Genomic DNA, 20728 nt, shown 5'->3' with positions numbered 1-20728 from the left:
GTCTAATCATACAAGTTACTATGAAAATGGTGGGGGTGATAAAGGTGAGCGATAATGATGAAAAAAGGTGTAATATTACAATAATTGTTACATTTGATGGTGATTGTGATGACGATGATGATGACAATGACGATGGGTAAAAACTGCGATGATGATGAGGATGATGACGTGTGCTGGTACAGTATACTTAGTTCAGTTTCCAGTCATAACAATATGGTGAATATAGAAACCTGCCAAAGCAAAGGATTTGTTTGTGAGCTTTGATTTCAAACCGCTGACAAGGTATGATTAATTATCTTTGCCATCATGTAAAATCCAACTTCTAATATAATGTTATTTTACCTTTGACCAAGTCTGAAATCTGGTTCACAGACAAGGCTCCTTGAATTATATAGAGATCCATAACAGATCCAGGAGATGGCTTGGCTTTTACTGACAAATCCTTATTACGTCCAATGATATATGATGGCTGGTAACTATCTGAAGACTGAAAGAACCTTTGCTTCCAACGTTGCTGTAAGTCTGTTTCTTTACCATTAACGAACATCCTGATCTTAAAATTCTCACACGTTAAAGCAATGTGATTCCAAAAAATATCCGGAAAGTTTTCTTTTTGCCATGTGTACATGTTGAACTGTGATTGTACTTCAATGGTTCTTGTCCTAATTGCTATGTAAGTGAGTTTTCCCGCGATTGACCAGACTGCTATCTTTGGTCCCCCAGAGTTACATGTAATGGATGTTACCCAGAATGCTATAGTAAAATCACAGCTCGTGATGTTGATGTTGGGCAAAGTAGCTTTGGAATATCTGTTTAACTTAATGAAATGAGCAGGCTCTCTTTCAGGACACCAGTCCCTGATGATGACCTCATCACCAGAATATCTGTATAGTAAAAAAGAAACCTTGTCTTAACTGCAAAATATAAAACCCTTAAAAACTTATAAATATTGAGTAGGCATATTGTCCAATTATATGCATGAATTTAATAACGTGCAAGGACATTTGTACCTGGTAAAATTCATCAAATTAAAATGTCTGGGGAGGGCTTTTAATCCAGCCTTAGAGTAAATACAGGGTTGAATGACTTAAACAACGAAATACTAATTATTGATTGATTGACACCATTATTTAAAAGCAAAGTAAATAGGTAAGACTTCAGGGTAGTCCCTTCAGGGAGCTTACAAAGCATCTCTGCTATCAATAGGAGCCCTGAGCTTGAACAGAGAACATAGATTGAACATTGTTGAATCACCGACAAGGTACATTCAGCTGATTCTGTAATTCACACACAAGCATGGGACAAACGATTAAGTTTGAGCTATCATTTCAAACCATGATGACTGACACCTTTCAGGACGAGGGAATATAGTGTGGTATATTTAACATAAAAATAAAAAATTAATAAAGAAATAAAGAATATAGACTATTTAAGTGTTGAAGTATTTAGCACCGTAGTGCTAATTGGGGACACTATAAATCCGTGAAATAAATATCCAAACTGAACATAACATTTACTAAATTCCCAACTAGTGGGAGGCAAACAGTTGGCTATTTATAAGGCGTGGCCTCCAATTTGAAAACTGGGCCACTGAGAAACAAATCCAAGAGGTCGGAGTGGAACTTGAACCCGGGACCTCCGGCTCGGAAGTTCGGTTGCCCTAACCATTTTACAATTTTATTGACTCACCTTACGTGTGGATCGTCTCGATCTAAAAGCCAGTAGTCCAGAGTTTTGCTTCCTGAAACAAAAAGACTTCATTTAAAATAACATTGACTAAAAGTTCCATGTTCGGGTCACAGTATATGGTATTTGTAATGGCGTTGCCAAAGGCAGGAGCCAAGTTCGAGAGCTGCTAGTTATTATCGAACTCAAGGCTGCACGCCTGTTTACAACCGCTCCTCATGTTTACATCCGGGATTTTTGAATACTAAGAGCACTACCATATTAGGTAACAACACTACACCTCTCTCCTCTTTGGAATAAATCTATATCACGGAAAGCGATCTTTGGAGCAAACAGTGTAGGTTAAACTTGATCATCGTGAACAAAAATTAAACGCACGGTAAATGCAATTGAAAGTTCTTAAAACCTAACAATGGCTTAACACAGTTCACAAACCATACACTATCAGCCGCAAACGTAGTCATCTAACTTGACTGGGCGTGCTCGCGTACGCTGCAGGTAGCGTCTCAGGGGTGCAGCATTCGACTGCAACGGTGCTGCAACATCAACGGAGTCTTCTCCCGTCTGGGTAGAAGCAACTTCTTCCTTGGGTTGTTGGCACGCTTTTGGACGCCATCATCGTCTACTGCAGTCACCATGCATCCCTTTTTCTCTACAACGGTGCGTGGTCTCGGGTCGTACGGTGTAACGCTTTTCTTCTTGGTGTCATCTCTCTTAAACAGCACCGTGTCACCTTCTGCTGTAGTTGACGGCGGCTTCAAGTACCGCTTGTTGTCGGCTTGCTTCTTATTTTTTGCTTTCACTGTCCGATCACGCTCGCGGATCACAGGGTCTGAGCAGGGTATTGTTACCTCAGGCAGCTTTGTCTTCATTGGCCTGCCAAATAATTCCGTCGCTGGAGCAACCCTCGTTGTACTAAGAGGTGTAGCCAGGTAGTTCCTTAGAAGCTTGTTCATCTCTTGCTTGTATTTCTTGTGCTCCAGTCTTGCCGTCTTGATGACCTTTTCGACTGTGCGCACAAACTTTTCGACTCTAGGCCATTTGTGAGTTACTTTTTTTGATGCTTGAACCCGAGGTCGTCTGCAAATGACGCAGACTCTTTGCTGTTGAAGGGGCGGGGCGTTGTCGGTTCTTACTACGTCCGGAACTCCAAATTCCGAGAACACCTTATCCAGCTTTGGTATCACTGTCGTTGCTGAGGTCGATATCACTATTCCCTCCACTGGGTAACGGGAGTAATCATCAGTAATCAGAAGGAGGTACTTCTTGTTCGAAATCTCAGCAAAGTCTACACTGACTTCCTTCCACGGCGCTGCTGGGAGTGGTGACAACTGAAGGGGTTCTCTCTTGCATTCAGGAGTAGTAATCAAACATGCATTGCACGAATTTACCTTGCTTTCTACCACCTTGTCAATGCTTGGAAACCAAGCTTTCTCACGCAACAGTGACTTTGTTTTCACGAGCCCTTGGTGACCTTCATGTGCGAGGCTTATCACGTGATCTTGCAGACTTTTCGGGATGACTATGTGGGTTCCGCTTAGAATGAGGTTGCCAGACGAAGTCACGGTTAGCTTGTCCTTCATTCTTTCTAAGAGGCGAAACTCTTCGATGTCAACACCCGGTCGTTTGACTACATAGTGCCAGTTGCCTTTCTGGATAGCCTCTGCTACGGCTTTCACGGTTGCATCAATCTGTGTGGCTGTCTAGATGTCTTGTGTCTTCAAAGCTTTGGGAGTTGAAATAGAAGCAAGGTAGCTGACATACTCCTCTGTCACTTTCTGTTGTCGGCTCGTCTCGGCTGCATGCTTTATTGGATGCCGTGACAGGTAATCTGCAGGATTGACTTCTCCTCTTCGATATTTCACTGTGATCCGGTATGGTTGAAGCCTTAACGCCCATCTCTCTATTCTTGCAGGTGGCTTGAAACTCGGGTTGCTGTAGATGGACACTAAGGGTTTGTGGTCTGTGTAAAACGTGACAGGCTTCCCGTGCACATGGAGGTGCAAATGTTCACAAGCCCACACTACTGCGAGGGCATTCCCGCTCTGTCTGGCTGTACCTTTGCTCCGTTGCTGTTAGAGAGCGACTTGCGTAAGTGACCACGTGACGTTCATCGGTTTTCGGGTCCACTTGCGAGAGAATGGCTGCTAAGCCGACGGGACTTGCATCAACTGATATCTCTGTATCCTTCTCTGGATCGCAGTAAGCGGTGACAGGCGCGGTGACCAGGGCCTCTTTTAGCTGGCTGACTGCACGGTCGTGCTCTGCTGCGCAACACCATGATTGATATTTATGGGTAAGCTTGCGTAAGGGCTCTGACACGGTGGCGTAGTCCAAAATGAGCCTCAAACAGTAATTGGTCATCCTCAGAAGACTGCGTACCTCTGACGCTGTCAATGGTGTCTAAAGGTAGACCACGTCTTCAACTTTCTTCGGGTCTGGCGATATGCCGTCTTTGGAGAACACGTATCTAAAGAATTCCAACTTTTCCTTGCGGTACTAACACTTGCTTTTGTTGAGACTAATGCCTTTCTCCCTCAAGCGCTGGAAAACTGCCTTCAGATTATGGTCGTGTTCCTTGTGTGTCTTGCCAAACACCAGTATGTCATCACTGATATTAATTGCGCCATCAATGTCCTCTAACGTCTTTCGAATCACGTTCTGAAAGATTTCAGCGGCACTTGATATGCCAACGTTAAGACGTTTGTACCGCATGAGACCCATGCGAGTGCTAATGGTGGTGATGTATCAGGATTCAGGTGCTAGCTCCAGCTGATTATAGCCCTGATTGAGATCTAGCTTACTGGAGACTTTTGCTACGTTCAAGTCACCGATGATTTCTTTCACAGTTGGGGTGACGTGGCGCTTACGTTTTATTGCCTTTTTCACCTGGCGCATGTCTACACAAAGGCGTACCTTGCCTGGAGACTTCGGTTTCGGGATACCCACGGCGTAGGGCCTTCAATACCTTCTATCACGCCTAACTCTTCGTCGCACCGTAATTGTTCCTCTAACTGCTTGCAAACATGGAATGGGACTCTTCTGGGCGGCTGCGCAACGGGCGACACGTCTTCATCTATGTTCAATTTTATCTGATAGTTCTTAAGCTTGTCAAGCCCGTGGAAGAAGTCGTCGCATTCCTCAATCAGATTCGCCGGCACTTTTGCTTCTGGTTGTGAGGGCAGATTTGTAATGTGCTGAACCGTTTGAAGACGATTGAGCTCCTGCGATGTCTTCTAGCTTAGCAGAGAGCCACCAGATCCCTCCACAACGTAGAACCCATCATTGAGCTTCCTTGTCTCCAACGCGAGCGAGGTACTGAACCTTCCGAGGACACGTACTGGAATCTTTGACTGATAGCCGTAAATCTTCACGCTACTAGATTCAAGCTTAGGACGGTTGGGTAACCTGAGGTATTTTGCTCATCCAGGATATTGATACTTACTCCTGAGTCAGCCATGATTGTCACTGGTGTGTCACACACTTTGATCTTGAAGAGAGGCTAATTCTTCAAGGTTTTTGTGATTATAGAGAAAGTGTACACGTCATCCTCATCACTGGATTCATCTTCACACACTTTGTTTACTGCGGGGCGGCGCATGTTTTCGCTTTCACCCGTGGTTTTGGATCTGCATTCGGCTTCGAAGTGGTTTAGCTTGCCACAGCCTTAGCAGGTGGTTTGATACGCGGGGCAGTGTGTTATTCCTCCAGGATGGGGGTAATCTCCGCCACAATATCGGCATTTTGCATGTGACTTCCGATTTTCGTGACTACTGCTGCGTAACTTGCGGGCGCGTGACTTCTTGTCAACCGGGAGTCCGCAATCTTGGTTTGAATTCACCTTGTTTTTCGTATTCCTTCGGCCGCGATTGCCACCGCGTGAGGACAACTTATTGTCCGATTGTTTATGCTCGATGGTAGCGGCCTGTGTTTTCGAGAGCTTCATGGCTTTACTGGCGTCTGACAATTGTGTCAGAGAATACAACGGGTTTTCAATGGTTTTTGTGCGAGTGTCTACAAAACAAAGACCGAAGACTGAAGACCGAAGTTTTACCCGCCTCAAACTGCAAAACGAAGATCCTCGCTAAAACGCTTTATTTGACGCTAAAACATTGAAATTAATGGGGTCTTCGTTTTGTAGTTTTACCTGCCTCAAACTACAAAACGAAGATCTTGTCTAAAATGCCGCTGTCCATTTTGTAGAAATTGCCGCCTCAAACTACTAAACGAATACAAAACAACTAGTTTTAGTTAAAGGGCTCTTGCAATACATAGGCCCGGAGGTTGACGTTAAAAAATTTCTAATCTGACTATTTCTTTACCGTAAAATCTCTATTAAACCTCCCCCTTCTCTGTTAACCCCCCCTCTCTAATAAGACCCCCGTTTGGAAGTCGTTTATTTGTAATAAGCCCCGCCCCCCTTCTATTACCCCACCCCCCACCTCGTTTGGGGACATGAGATTTTGTAATTAGTCTATTGTATTCCGTGTTACGAAATCCACTGCATGCAGCCCAGTTGATTTGTTTTTAAACAAATATTCATTCGAATACATAATACATATATTTAGCCAAACCTGAAAGCGGAGCTCCAATTTCTTTTATAGCATTTATAGAAATCTGCTTATCGTATTGACGTAGTAACCTTACCAGTTCCTCATCCTTTCTAAAGTTTTCTATATTTTTAAGGCATATGCAGCAAACTCCTCATCAAAAATAAATTAACAATGTAATACAGAGAGCACAATTATTTAAGGCTGGTTTGTTGTAACAGAGGGTATTTTTTCTTAATTTTCCTTTCACCAAGCAAGGCTTGGTGATTGGTTGATCTCTGCGCTTGTACCCCAATCTCGTCCCCAGAGCGCGCGCGCGTTTTTGGATGGGAACGAGATTGCTAGTACCCAGATTCTTCATTTAAAAAATACCAAAATATGGCGGCAATCTCGTTCCCTGAGCTCACGTGACCCTTATCCAGCGGAACGAGCGCTGGATAAGGGGAACGCGGGCTCTGGGAACGAGATTGATATGGCGGCCGAAGAGGCGAATTTTAGTTCTCTTTGCTTTGTTCTAGAGATTTGGATAAAAACAGCAGTGTTCAGACGTCTTCCTGTATTAGGATGGTGGATTAAAAAAAGAAAGGTTCTTTTTATGCGTTAGTGAACTTTGCAGAAGTTTTCAAGTTTGGAAGCAATGGAATTTTTCCTACGCCTCATCTTTTTTCCAGCAGATTTGTTGGGTTGACGGAACATTTTTAGTGTGATAAATGTCAAAAGTTTACAAACATAGCTATTGTAGGCCCAGACATCCAGCAGCCAATCTCTGTTGTACACACCATGCTAGAGCAATAGCCCTACCTGGCCAACTAATCAAGAAAAATGTTACATGCTCAGCAAGTTCCCATTCAATTTGGTTCTTGCCATCATAAACATTTATCAAAACTAAGGTAAGAATCTAATTACCCAACTGGATCTACCCCTTGATGGGGAAAGTGCACAAAAACTTTCACACAAGAATGCATAATTTACAAGTAATATGAACTGCCTCAATAAGAACTTCCACTAAAAACTAAAAAAGTGATTTGTGAGCCATACTTTGTTTTCATCACATCTGTCATGATCTGTGATCATAGTAAATAAAAAGCTTACATCAATTTATTTTTTGTTACAGCTAAAACACAAGTTCTAAAATGTACCAGAAAGGGTTACACCCTCTGTGCATGGCTTTTGTGCCCAGGCAATGGCAAATCTTAAAACACTCCTGAGTGAGGGTTCATAATTTGTGCAGATGGGGGCCTATGATGGTTTTTAAATTTTTCCTTTCACGTTTTGGATAATGCTGTTGTTTGATGAAGTCAGGTTCCAAGATGCCGAATTGTCCAGAATTTGCAAGTCTGATTACCGTATCAGGATTTATCGAGCACATGTAAGCAGTGGCCAGGGGAAGCTAAAAGGACTAATTTTGTCAAAGACACCTGCAGGGTTAAGAAAGAGCAGCAGTGCGCTTCATGTGAAAATGGTTGGCAGGCTCCATGATGGGCAGAAGTCTATACCCTTTCCCGGATAAAGAGAAATTAAGGTACAAGTTAAAGTGTCTTTAAATCTCCGGTTACTTCTTTAGATGGAACAGCATGACCAGTACTGTTGATGACTTTATGCCTAGAGCGAAAATTCCTTCAATGAACGAAAGCTGAACATAGCAAAAGAAATTGCAGACTTTTCTTCTACCTTTGTGGTTTCTGAGGAGCTAGTTAAAATATACCTAGACCATTTAAAACATCTCCATTTTCCCAAAAAATTGCGAAGTCAAGCAGCCACCGAGAAGCGATGACATGGAGAACGAGGATGACAATTGGGAAGAGTTACTACTATCTAGAGGGTTAAAATCTTCTTATGTTTTTTAACTTGACACTCACTTGAAAACACACTCCCTTCCATAAAAGAAAAAAATTGAAAAATGAAAAGATTGTGCTAACAACCAGCCATCTACAAGAAGCAAAGGGACAGACATTAGCGACAATGAAAGTGCCAGGCCCTCATCTTTTACAAGCTAACGAATCCACATCTGATGATAATGATAAAAAAGGTAGAGACAACACTGTCTTTGTGGGTGAAACATGGTGCAGTGAAACTGAGGAGATGCTGAGTGGGAGTGAGGATGATGATAGCGAGTGTGAACTTTTACTATCGCCGGCGAAGAAAAAGTGCAGCACTAGAAGTGGACACGCTTTGCATTCAATTGGTGAATCGCTTAATCCTAAATAGTATAGAAAACTGCTAAGACCTAAATAATATTGTTCTTTGCTTAGTGGAAGTGGTATTTTGCAGAATGCTGAATGCCGAATGTCGCATTTCACACCACCTATAACAGTTTAGCATTAAGCAACGAACAAACAAAGTTATCAAGGTCTAAGCACTTTTCTTTGATGTTTAGGGCTACGCACTGATTATGCAGACGGTTGGTTTCAATTTGTCGTTATGGCAGCCATTGCATAAAAGGACTTCTATGGATTTAGCGTTTGGCGTTCGGCAAAATGCCCCTGCCGCTTGAAAATGAAACCTTAATTCTACTCGGCCTCATGCGAATAAAAATACTATCCGTTATACAATTAAGGTAGTAAGGTATCCTCTTGAACCCCAAAAACCCATTTCAGCAGAACGGACATTCTAAGCTACATGGATGTGAGTGAGGGGTCCAAAAAAAAAAAAATTAAAATATTATGTACACTGTAGGTAAATATTCAGGACGGGATCGGCTATTTATCAAGTTTTGATAGTTTTCTTCACGCTCAAAGTATTCCTTTCTGTTGTTATTATTCTGTTTAGTTTTAAACATGATCGAGGCGAACTGTCACTGTCTTAAGTAAATTTTGCTTATCAAGAAAAAGCCGTATGTAAACCTCAGAGAAAAAGGCTACACTAACCATGAAGCAGACTTCAAATATACATGTATCCTGGAGTAATACATAAAAAAAACTGTGATAATTCATAGCAATCAGAACAGGAATAAACTAAACGACGATCTTCAAAAATTTGCACAGACAAGCGGACAAATATTCAATTTTGCGTATACGCTTTTTTTTTATGAAAATGAAGTCACACTAATTTTACATTCGCTTTTAACGTTCTTTGAAAAGACATATCCTATCCTTTTAAGTATTTGTGTTTGTTCTCTGTGAAGATTGTCAGAACTAAATACAAAAAATAGAAATATAAGGCGAAAAACTTGTCAGTAGTTTATGCTAACGATACAGTGTTGCTAGACGTTGATTGTTTTATCTGTCTTCCCGTTTGAACGATAAGCCATAAGCGCAAGGAATGGATCTTCTTGTTTCAGGATCCGCTTGGAGATTTGCAACCCACTTTCTGCGGCACCATTCGCATGGTGGTGATGTGGGCTTCATGTGGTATGCCTGAATCCATACTTTGCTGTGAAATGTTGAGTATGAACCTTCCGAGGTAGTTAATCATGCCCATTACTCTGCGTAGCTCCAGCACATTGTTTGGCGCTCCTAGCTCTCTGATGGCTTTCACCTTTTCAGGGTCTGGACTTACTCTGTCAGCACTGAGGATATGTCCGAAGAAGGTTAACCTGTCTTTCTTGAACTCACATTTCTCCCTGTTCAGTTCCAGACCTGACTCCTCGATGATTTCAAGCGTTTTCCGTAAGTTCTCATCATGCTCCTCAGCAGACTTTTCATACACCATAATATCATCCATGATTGCTTCGCAGCCTCCCTCATTTTTGAGAAAGTCAGTCATTTGACATTGAAAGATCTCTGGGTAGCAAGGAATTCCAAACGGCAGTCTTTCAAAACAGAACTGCCTTATTGGAGTGATGAACGTGGTCGATTTGGCACTGTCTGGATGGAGGGGAATCGGCCAGAATCCGCCTGATGCATCCAGCTTTGAAAAGTACTGAGCATTAGCTAGGTTTGGAGCGATGTCTTCCAAGGTAAAGCTAATCTTGCACGCTTGACCGCGCTATTCAACTTTCTCAAATCAACGCAGATCCTCAGCTTCCCATTACTTTTCTGTACGGGTACAATGGGCGCGCACCATTCTGTCGGCCCTGTGACTCTTTCAATGACATCGGCTTCTTCGATCCGCTTTAGCTCTGTTTCTACTTTTGGCATTAGGGGGAAAGCAATCCTCCTGGCTGTGTTGATGCAAAAAGGTTCAACATTCTCATCCAAATGGATCCTTATTGGCTCACACTTTAACAGACCTATGTACCCAAACAACTCTGCATCCACCTCTTCCAACCTCGCAACTAGACCCATTTCGCAGGATGCTTGTCACTTATTATGAAGATGTCCACTTCACAGTTCTTATTACAACATGTCAATGTTGTTGTAAAGTGTCCTGCGCACTGCAATTCGCCTCCGGGACTAAAAAGGGCTATCCTGGATGGATGTAACTTAGGCTGGTTTGTCAGACTATCAAAAAAACACTTGGACATCGCAGTTATATCTGCACCCGTGTCAATCTTAAAAACTACTGGCTTACTGCTGACCTTGAGCTGAACTCTCCACTTGTTGTCCTCAAGTGAATCACCAGACAATGCACCTAAGAACCAATGGTCAACGCCGCTGCCTTTTGCAACAACACCATCATCTCTTTGCACCTCATTTACAAACTTAGACCGACACACAACTGCAAAGTGACCCACCTTTTGGCATTTTAAACACTTCTTGACCTTTGCTAGAAAGTGTTCTGGCTTTGTGTGGTTGAGGCCGCATCTGCCACATTCCTTCTGACTTTGCTTTTGGGAGGACTCCGCTTTCTTCGCTTGTCCTCTCCTCGGACGAGAGATAACTGGCTTCTTCTGGCCTTGCACTTTTTCCAGATTCTTCACTGCCAGAGAGTTGTGATCTGTAATCTAAGACTTCACCATTTCTGACTGGCAAGCTATTTGAATCGCTGCTTCTGACGTTAAAGTGCTACTATCATCAAATTTTTACCTCTTGAATTTTAAGGTTTATCACATAATATTCTAGGAAAGAATAAAAACGCCGTTTACCGTTTCTAAATATCTGCATTGGTTTCGGAGATATTTAAGTTTAAAAAATGTGTAAAATATGTAAATGAGAGGACTGATGACGTCATATTCTCAACTCAATATAACATCAAGTATATAAATAGAGCTATCTCAGTCAATTTACAGCAGAGACCATTGAAACCTGGTAGGCTAATAGTTCTAAAAGCAATACACCTACGGCTATAAAAAATTCGGTTCCCATGGTAACTCACTCTTTTCCAGTCCCCTCCGACCTGATTTCAATATTTTAGTGATTCTCAGCTTCAAAAACATTTAACAAGGCCACGAACTCGACCTAACATATTTATATGCTTGCTGGATCATGCAGATGAGGCACCATTGGCAAATATCAAAATAGAACGCCAAAGGTGGCCAGCAAAGCCTTAAGTATCAGGGAGGACTGGAACCCAGTATGTTGCCATGGTAACAAAACTGATAAGTTCATATTATGGAGCTCACCTAGAACAATGTCACTGCAAAGAATCAAGCATTTCTGATACAAATTGGCTGAGATATCTTTTTTCATAATATTTGATCAAAATTCGGTTGAGTTTATGACGTCATAACTTGGCTAATTTGCATATTTTAAAACCTTGAATATCTCTGGAACAAAAAGAGATATTTGAAAATAGTAAATAGCATTCTTCTTCACGTACAGACTACTTTTTTATGTTTTAAAATGGCTCAGATTAGAAAGACGCGAATTTCGTCATAGTAGCACTTTAAATCTGCCTCTAACTGCAACTTTTGAAACACGTTCTTGTCCAAAATTCCGATGACGATCCTATCTGGTATTTGCTGATCCCGACTGGTTGTAAAATCACAGTGTTATGCTATCTCATTAAGGCTTCGCACTAAGGATTCGACCGTCTCTCCTTGTCTTTGGTTCCTTTGCTGAAAACGTGCTCGCTCGTGAATTACGTTCCGTTATGAAACGAAATGCTCATCAAACTTTGCCAATATCACGTCAAATTTCTTCTCGTCTCCCTCTGCTAAGGTAAAGGACTTGCACACATGTTCGGCTTCTCTCCCTATTGTGTAAACGAGAGCACTGACCTGGACATCACCTTCCTCTTTGTGAAGCTTCGTTGCGAGTCGAAATCGCAAGAAATTCTGCTTCCAACCTGGCCAGTCGAGCGGTTTGGAAAATCAAATCTCTCTGGAGGGCTTAATTTCAGCATTTTTCACGTTTTCCCGCTGCCACCATGTCTTGAAATCTCACAAAGGTATATTTAGAAAACACAACAAAAGCTTACAAAGGCCGCCATTAGGCTAAAGCACATGGTTCACTTGTAATACGCCACTGCGCATGTACCGAGTGTTACTAGGCAACAATAAAATGTAACAATACCGCTGAGTATCATGACAATTAGAAAAGAAAACGCTAAGGGAAATAATGAACATGAACCGAAAAAAATGAGCTGAAAAGACTGCTCTGAAGTTAGCAGTATTAACTGCGTGTCAACACTGCAAGAAATCCATATACTGCAAAACAACAAACCGGCATAATTTTGTCTACCAAATCACATGAATATACATGTACTTGCCTCTTCTGACAATAACCAGTTCCTTTATGAGAAGACAGAAGTAGCTTGTACTGTAAGTATCCCGGAGAGCTCCATACAATTCCTTATAATTTTATTATAAGGAATTGTATGGAACCTTTTTGGCCTTAGTCGAGGCGCGGCGGGTGTCGACACGTATGATCCAAGAGAGGTATTTTTCCCGACACTCTTCTTTCAGAAGAATGTCACATAATAAAAGCAAACCAGAAACCACCGAGGAACAACTCTGGCTTTCACATGTCATCAAGTTGTTTAAAACGAGTATTGATTTTCCTGCACGACAGCAGGCCTTTGTTTTACACAATCACGAGCTCCTTTGTGTTTCGATCTGGCCAAAATCACAGAAATGTTCTTGCCCTGAAAGGAAACCAGAGATGTACAGACTCAATGGCCGAATAATACATGTCAGGTACAGGTACATGGGCTGAGTTGCTGTATTAGTGTATTTTGTGTTACATCAGACTGTATAAGGTGCGTCACCCACCGTTCTGATGGATAAAAAATTAAAGGCTGAGTTGCTGTATTAGCGTTTTCTATGTTACATCAGACCGTATGAGGTGCGTCACCCACCGTTCTGATGAATAAAAAATTAAAGGCGGAGTTGCTGTATTAGCATTTTCTGTGTTACATCAGACCGTATGAGATGCGTCACTGCCGTTCTGATGGATAAAAAAGTAAAGGCTGAGTTGCTGTATGAGCGTTATTTTTTTTGTTACACGAGACCATGACACCGATATCAACCACGACACTGGTTGTGCATTTTTTTTTTTTGCATTTAATTTTTTTTACGAGTTTGCTTCATAGTCACTTCCTTCATTACTTCCCCAGCTATATAGTTTTGTCTTTTTTATTGCTTTTTTTGTAAAATACTGACCTCACTGATAAAAGTGTTCTACATAGTCACCCTTGTAATGGTTTTGGTCTGGTGTGAAATTAGATTTACAATTTGGACATTTCGAGCAAAAAGTGAATTTGTCGTGCCCCCTGTTCTGAGAGTGAATATGGATCTACCATTTCATCGTAGGTTCAGGAGTGGAATTTTGAGGGCCGCTCTCCTACACTATGAATGTTATGACGCCTACCCCCGGAACCAACCTCGTTCCCTGGGCCTTTTCCCTACCCAAGCTAGGGAAAATGCCCTGGGAAGGAGGTTGCCTCAGTCGTGTTCACGTGAAGATTGAATATTCAAAATTATGGTTGTCTAGACAAATGCTCTTCCGTGATAACTTATGTCTTCTTGGCTAAGCGAGCCTTACCTTGGTTCTGTCCCTTGTATTTCCTTTTTTTCAATGGCTACCGTTTCTCATAATTAACATGCACCAATTCCTTAGTAGAAGAATACGTCTCTCATTCGTTTGTCTTCGCATTTTTCTGGCCTCCCTTTCATTAGCGGCCATTAGCAATCACTTCCTTTTGTTCCTTGCTTTGCGTATCTTTCTTTTTTTCCTCTAATGAACTTTCACGCGACTTTCGTGGCATGATCGATCACAATTTTGGAAGGGCGCGCTTTCCTCTCGTTCCCGCTAAACAGTACTGTAATATAATTCCGCGATTGCGGTTCAAGATACTTGTATATGTGCCTGCGTTTCCACACAGTGATACTTATTATCCAAATTCGAAGAGACAGCGGCTTATCGCACAACAATAGAAAACATTAGCTGGTAAAGCTTTGTTCCGGAAGTAAATGTACAACTAGTAGATCTAAAGGATGGCGATTAGTTTGCGACCTTTGTGCACAGGATGCAGAGGAGTCACATCTGACGAAAGTCAGTCTTATATTTATTCACCATGTAATTGCAGCGAAATTCGCGAAAATCGATCTTGTTGATTCATTACAAAACAAAGTACGCGGACAAACAAAGCGTCATACGATCTTGGTATTTTACCGACGCGTACCTTTTATGTAATTATAGGTATAGATATTTTTTGATCGACATGATCAATTTGCGCTGAAATTGCACGGTACCTCCCATTAGACGGTATGTACGTGAGCACCATCATGCCACAAACTTATTTGTTCGAGTTTATTCTCGCCATCTTCTTATATGAGAAGTACTGCGGTAATTTTGTATCGAGTTACGATATTCAAAAACACTGTCCAGATCGCAAAGAAAGAAGTGAGAATAACATGAGCCGTTCATTCTATGACATATTGAATGAGATTACAGACGCCTCAAGGAACCGTGAAGTCGTACTTACAGTAGACTTCAACTGTGTCTTCTCATGACTCCATTGCTGATTTTTTCGTTTGTTTTGCAACGTTAAGTGAGCGAAACGTTCCACTTCAAGAGGAAAAATCCAAGGCTTCGCCGCGCCGGATCGGAGTAAAATGATTCACTTCAAGATCAGGTACCTTAAAAGCCGAAACGGTGGAACGGCGGATTGGTGAAAAATCACCCCAAATCCTTAAACACGGAACGGCGGAAAATCACCCCAAATAAACTATACCCCTAACCCTAACACTTATCCGTTCCGTGTTTAAGGTAAAATTTGGAGGAGATAAGAAAATAAAACTCCAAGGGAAATAATGAACATGGACCGAAAAGAAATGAGCTCTTTAAAGACTGTTCTGAAGTAAGCAGTATTAAGCTTAAGCTTAAACTAAGAGGCTGTCCGCGTAAGAACGGATAAGGCAAATTTCGGCTTTTCACCGATTTCGCTGATTTTTACTATGAACATCAATCATTATATCCCATAAACAAATATCACATTTACTGAGCTCAATGCGATTTCTTTCGTTGTTGGCGAGACAGTTTACAAGGTGACCTCAAAACTACCCATTTACATTTACCATTTACCTATTATTATTATTATTATTATTATTATTATTATTATTATTATTATTATTATTATTATTATTATTATTATTATTATTATTATTATTAATTTGAGCGTGTTGAGTGTTGAGTCTGGTAATGACATGTCACTGATTAGCAACAGAAACTAACTGCTCAACAGTTTTCAGTAAAATGAACACTTTTTCAGATCCCATCCACACTTAAATTAGACTATATGTAATAAAGAGAAACACGGCAAAGTAGCACTCAGTGACTTTCATTGACCAGACTTAACACTTTATGCTTTGAAGCTGGACTTAAGTTCTGCTATGGAAAACTTCAAAGCGATTATCCTATTATAATACGAAAACGGAGCAGGGTTGGGGAGAAGGGTTGGCGCAGTGGTAGAGCACGCGCCTTCCACCAATGTGGTCCGGGTTCGATTCCCGGACTCGGCGTCATAAGTGGGCTGAGTTTGTTGGTTCTCTATTCTGCTCCGAGAGGTTTTTCTCCGGGTACTCCGGTTTTCCCCTCTCCTCAAAAACTAACATTTGATTTGATTTGATTTGTGTTGTGTTTAGTTGAGTTGATTTGAATTGCGTTGATTTAAAAGGGGATACCCTCGATAGGGATAACCTCTGGTATCTCCTGTTCATGGTATCGATGTTACATTGATCAGATTGAATAAAGCCTTATTATTTGGGGACTCTAGGATTTATCTATACATTGCCGGTGCTGCCAAAACGTCATTCCTTGCTCAAACAGCTTAAATATTTTGCACATTGAAGTTCCGTTTGTCAATAATAATTTAAATGTTTAACTTTTGTTTTCTGCGAAATTTTGATTGAGTTACAATTTTTTTAAAATACCTCCTCCTAAACTTCAGAATGCATTAAACGTGACATACATGTAGTTAAAGCCTATTTTCACAAAAGTGGGACCTGACGTAGGGTCAAGTCTATTTTAACCCAAAAGCACTAACACCGATCTACTAATGTATGGAATAAAATTTGTGGGCACTTTATGCTGCGTGCCGTACAGAGCTCCGCGATTTCCCTAATATTCACGGATTTCAATCGAAACTAAACATAAAGCCGTCAGACTGATAGACACATTTCTGAACCGAACTCTTTTCGAAATACAATAATAATCACTAGGTAAATATTTCTGGGCATTTAGCCATATTTTAGAGAAGATCTATCCTTTTATTAGTATTTTAAATGAAACCTCTTGAGCTTTTTTTATTTTTCACGATGTGCTGTAGCAGTGTTTGTTTTGCGTGACTGACAGTTGTTCATCTCAAGACATACCTTATTAAAGGAAATTAACAATGCACGTTGACAACTCGAAGAAAATTTACGTTACACTAAATTAACGCGAATTTTTCGATAAGCATCTTGCTTTATTTACTGCAATTTTTGATAATACTGCAAACTCGCACTTAACATTCTGAATGCCAAACTGCGTTTTGGCTTCCGTCAATAAAACCTTCCAAAACAAGTGCACGGATGTTTCTAAGTTTTTTTTTTAAAGCCGAAAATTTGGTTTTGAAGCCTAACTAGACCTTATTAATTCAAAAGATAGTGACCCTGAAGAGCCAATAGAGGAGTCATGAACTAATAAGGTTTTGTAATAAAATAAAGGTGTTTTAAAATAACAATGTTGTAAAATAGCATTAAATTTACATCGACACTAATTAAGATATATTAAATTAACGCGAATTTTGTAAAATCGCGTTAATAAAGTGCATTGTTAATTTCGTATAGTAAGGTATATTCAATATTCATTCTACGCTCAATTTAAAGCGTTACCTTTCTTGTATGTATTAATAAAATCAGTAGTTAAAAATTCTCTCCAAGACAAAAGAATCAGCTGGGGTAAAAGTTCCTTTTTCCCTCTTATAGTATGTGATCTGGTTTCTTTACGTTTTGTGAGGCAGTGTTTATTTATCCGCACATTGCGAGCTGTCACTTAGCAAAATACGGCGATATTACCGAAGCAGAGCTGGTCTTGGGAAGAGAGCGGGTACTCGTGGCTCGTCAGCGACCCGGTTTGCGGGCTGGACTATGTGCCTGAGACATGGACATTTATTTGGAAAGTTTCGGCGAGCGGCAAAGTCGTGCCAGTACACTTGCTGGGAAGATTATAAGTGTGGCGGGGAGACAAGTTAACTGGAGTGGTCGTTGAAATAATTCTTTTGTTTGGCAAAATCGCCGCTGTTGGTTCGCGTGAGCACGATTATCCCTTAGGCTGTGGTGTATTTTTCTCCGTCCGCCGTTTCCATTAAGGCTTATATCAGGTTTCTACTTTCACAATGTTTATCTCGCCAGTGAACGTATAATTTCTAAGGAAAACCGAATAACTTAAAAACACGTGATTTCAAGGTATGAATGCACCGAGTGTCAGAGTGCGTTTTCTTTTTACCTGGTTTCAAACGCAAGTAGATTAGTCTTTTGAGTCAGGATTGCCGTTGGAGCTCTTTTGAAGCAATTGGAAAGGATATGAAAGCACAAGAAAAACTGTGTCGATGAGCCGTCATTCTTCGAAAAACTACACTTTTAATCAATTTGCGGTCGAGGTTAATTGATATATTAAACGCTTTAAGCGTTTGACCTTAAAAAAAACGTTTTCACCTGTTCACCATCCATCTCAAGTATTACCTGTAATATTTAACGCAATCTGTGTTTATCCTATTCTATGGATGAGAGAACTTATGTCAATGATTTTGTCTTTGCATCTATATACCTAGCTATCTACACTTCTTGCTGCAAGGACAAACACGCTCGCCAAAATGTTCCTAATAAATCCCGGCGAAAAAACTCGGGCAGATAGGCAAGCTCGCAAGCTGGGTCGCTGACGAGCCACGAATACCCGCTCTTTTCTCAAGATCAACTCTTCTTCGGTAATATCGCCGCATTTAGATAAGTGACAGCTCGCCAAATGCGCCGATATATTTAAGTTGCTTTCAGAAAGCAAAAGAAAGCTCTCCTTGTCTCTGAAGGATCCACAATGTGTCTATATTTTCATGCAGGAAACAACTGGATGGAATAGCAGACATTTTTAAGTAATACCGACCTTTCGGTATGTGCTAGGAGGGTTTTGACAAAATATTCAAATTGAAACACGTCTGGGTTTTAATTGAATAAGACTAGAATGAACGACAGTGTCTTAATACGTTGATAAATAAACACTGCGTCACAAAACGTAAAGAAACCAGTTCACATACTATTAGAGGGAGAAAGGAACTTGTTCCCCAGCTGATTCTTTGTCTTGGAGAGAATTTTTAAACACTGATTTTATTAATACATACAAGAAAGGTAACGCTTTAAATATATTGAGTATGTACCTTGAAATGAACAACTGTCAGTCACGCAAAACAAACACTGCTATAGCACATCGTGGAAAAGAAAAACAGCTCAAAGAGGTTTCATTTAAAATACTAATAAAAGGATAGATCTTCTCTAAAATATGGCTAAATGCCCAGAAATATTTACCTAGTGATTATTATTGTATTTCGAAAAGAGTTCGGTTCAGAAATGTGTCTATCGGTCTGACGGCTTTATGTTTAGTTTCGATTGAAATCCGTGAATATTAGGGAAATCGCGGAGCTCTGTACGGCACGCAGCGTAAAGTGCCCACAAATTTTATCCCATACATTAGTAGATCGGTGTTAGTGCTTTTGAGTTAAAATAGACTTGACCCTAAGTCAGGTCCCACTTTTGTGAAAAAAGCCTAAGGCTTCAACTACATGTATGTCACGTTTAATGCGTTCTGAAGTTTAGGAGGAGATATTTTAAAAAATTGTAACTCAGTCAGAATTTCGCAAATAAAAAAAGTTAAACATTTAAATTATTATTGACAAACGGAACTTCAATGTGTAAAATATTCAAGCTGTTTGAGCAAGGAATGACGTTTTGGCAGCACCGGCAATGTATAGATAAATCCTAGAATCCCCAAAGGTAAATTGGGGTAGTTTTGAGGTCACCTTGTAAACCGTCTCGTCAACAACGAAAAAAATCGCATTGAGCTCAGTAAATGTGATATTTGTTTATGGGATATAATGATTGATGTTTATAGAAAAAAATCAGCGAAATCGGTGAAAAGCCGAAATTTGCCTTATCCGTTCTTACGCGGACAGCCTCGTAAACGTTAAGTGATCGAAACGTTTCACTTCAAGAGGAAAAAATCCAACGTTTTGTCGCGCCGGATCGGAGTAAAATGATTTCACTTCAAGATTCTGATGATGTGCTAGCCAATTTGTTTCTCCCGCCGCTAGTCGTATTGTTCTTTCTCCCACTTCTGGTCACAAAAATTGACCTTGTATTCTATCAAAATTATCATTATTATGATTTTTTCTAAAACGCAGTTGGCGATGCAACTTCCCGCCGTAAAAAAGCGCGCTGCAGCACATTTTTTTGAGTGTCTCATTTTACATTGGCTTACATGGAGGAGCGTAACCTACGTATGTATGGTCGGGCGGTCGCTTGGTCGGACGCAAGTGACGTCATAACCAAACCAAAATTTCTCGCACCGATGGGTTTACCAAAATCTCTTAGCTATTGGTTCCGTGCAGGCGCGCCTTATGTTGTTGGCTGCTCCATATTAAATAATTCGTTCCATTTAAAGTTTCACTGCAGTTGTTTGAGTTTTGCACGAAGCCATTTTAAGACGGAAACGGTGTTTTGAGATTTGAAGATTTAATTGTTAGCGAGGATCTTCGTTTTGTAGTTTTGGGCGGACAAAACTACAAAACGAAGACCCCCATTGATTTCAATGTTTTAGCGTAAAATAAAGCGTTTTAGCGAGGGTCTTCGTTTTGTACTTTCTGGCGGGAAAAACTACAAAACGAAGACCCCTTTGATTTCAATGTTTAAGCGTCAAATAAAGCGTTTTAGCGAGGGTCCTTGTTTTGTAGTTTGATGCGGGCAAAACTTCGGTCTTTGGTCTTCGGTTTGTAGACACCCGCTTTTGTGCGCAGCTTGTGAGAACTACAGCTTTGGACTATTTGGGTTTTGATCTCACGATCTACATCATCAAATTTACAGGTTACTGCTAACTGCCTTAGCCTGGTGTGAAACGCTGAAATAGTCCCATTGTTTTTTTGCTTAGCTTGACGGAAAAGATAGATTTCGTACTCACGATTTTGTCTGGGAGTGAAGTAGTTTG

General features: G+C 40.8%; 1 protein-coding gene across 1 annotated transcript in view; it reads right to left on the bottom strand.

Moving 5' to 3' along the window:
* LOC146476760 (uncharacterized) overlaps positions 1-20728 on the bottom strand; it is a gene marked incomplete at its 5' end in the record, with an annotated part of 220663 nt that overhangs the window by 158996 nt on the left and 40939 nt on the right. The gene's annotated exons all lie outside the window — the stretch shown is intronic.

The sequence above is a fragment of the Pavona decussata genome, unplaced genomic scaffold (assembly GCF_977016875.1).
Source record: "Pavona decussata unplaced genomic scaffold, jaPavDecu1.1 SCAFFOLD_72, whole genome shotgun sequence".
Classification (NCBI taxonomy): Eukaryota; Metazoa; Cnidaria; class Anthozoa; order Scleractinia; family Agariciidae; genus Pavona; species Pavona decussata.
Note: the sequence above shows the minus strand (reverse complement) of the source record. Positions and strands in the feature narration are given on the sequence as shown.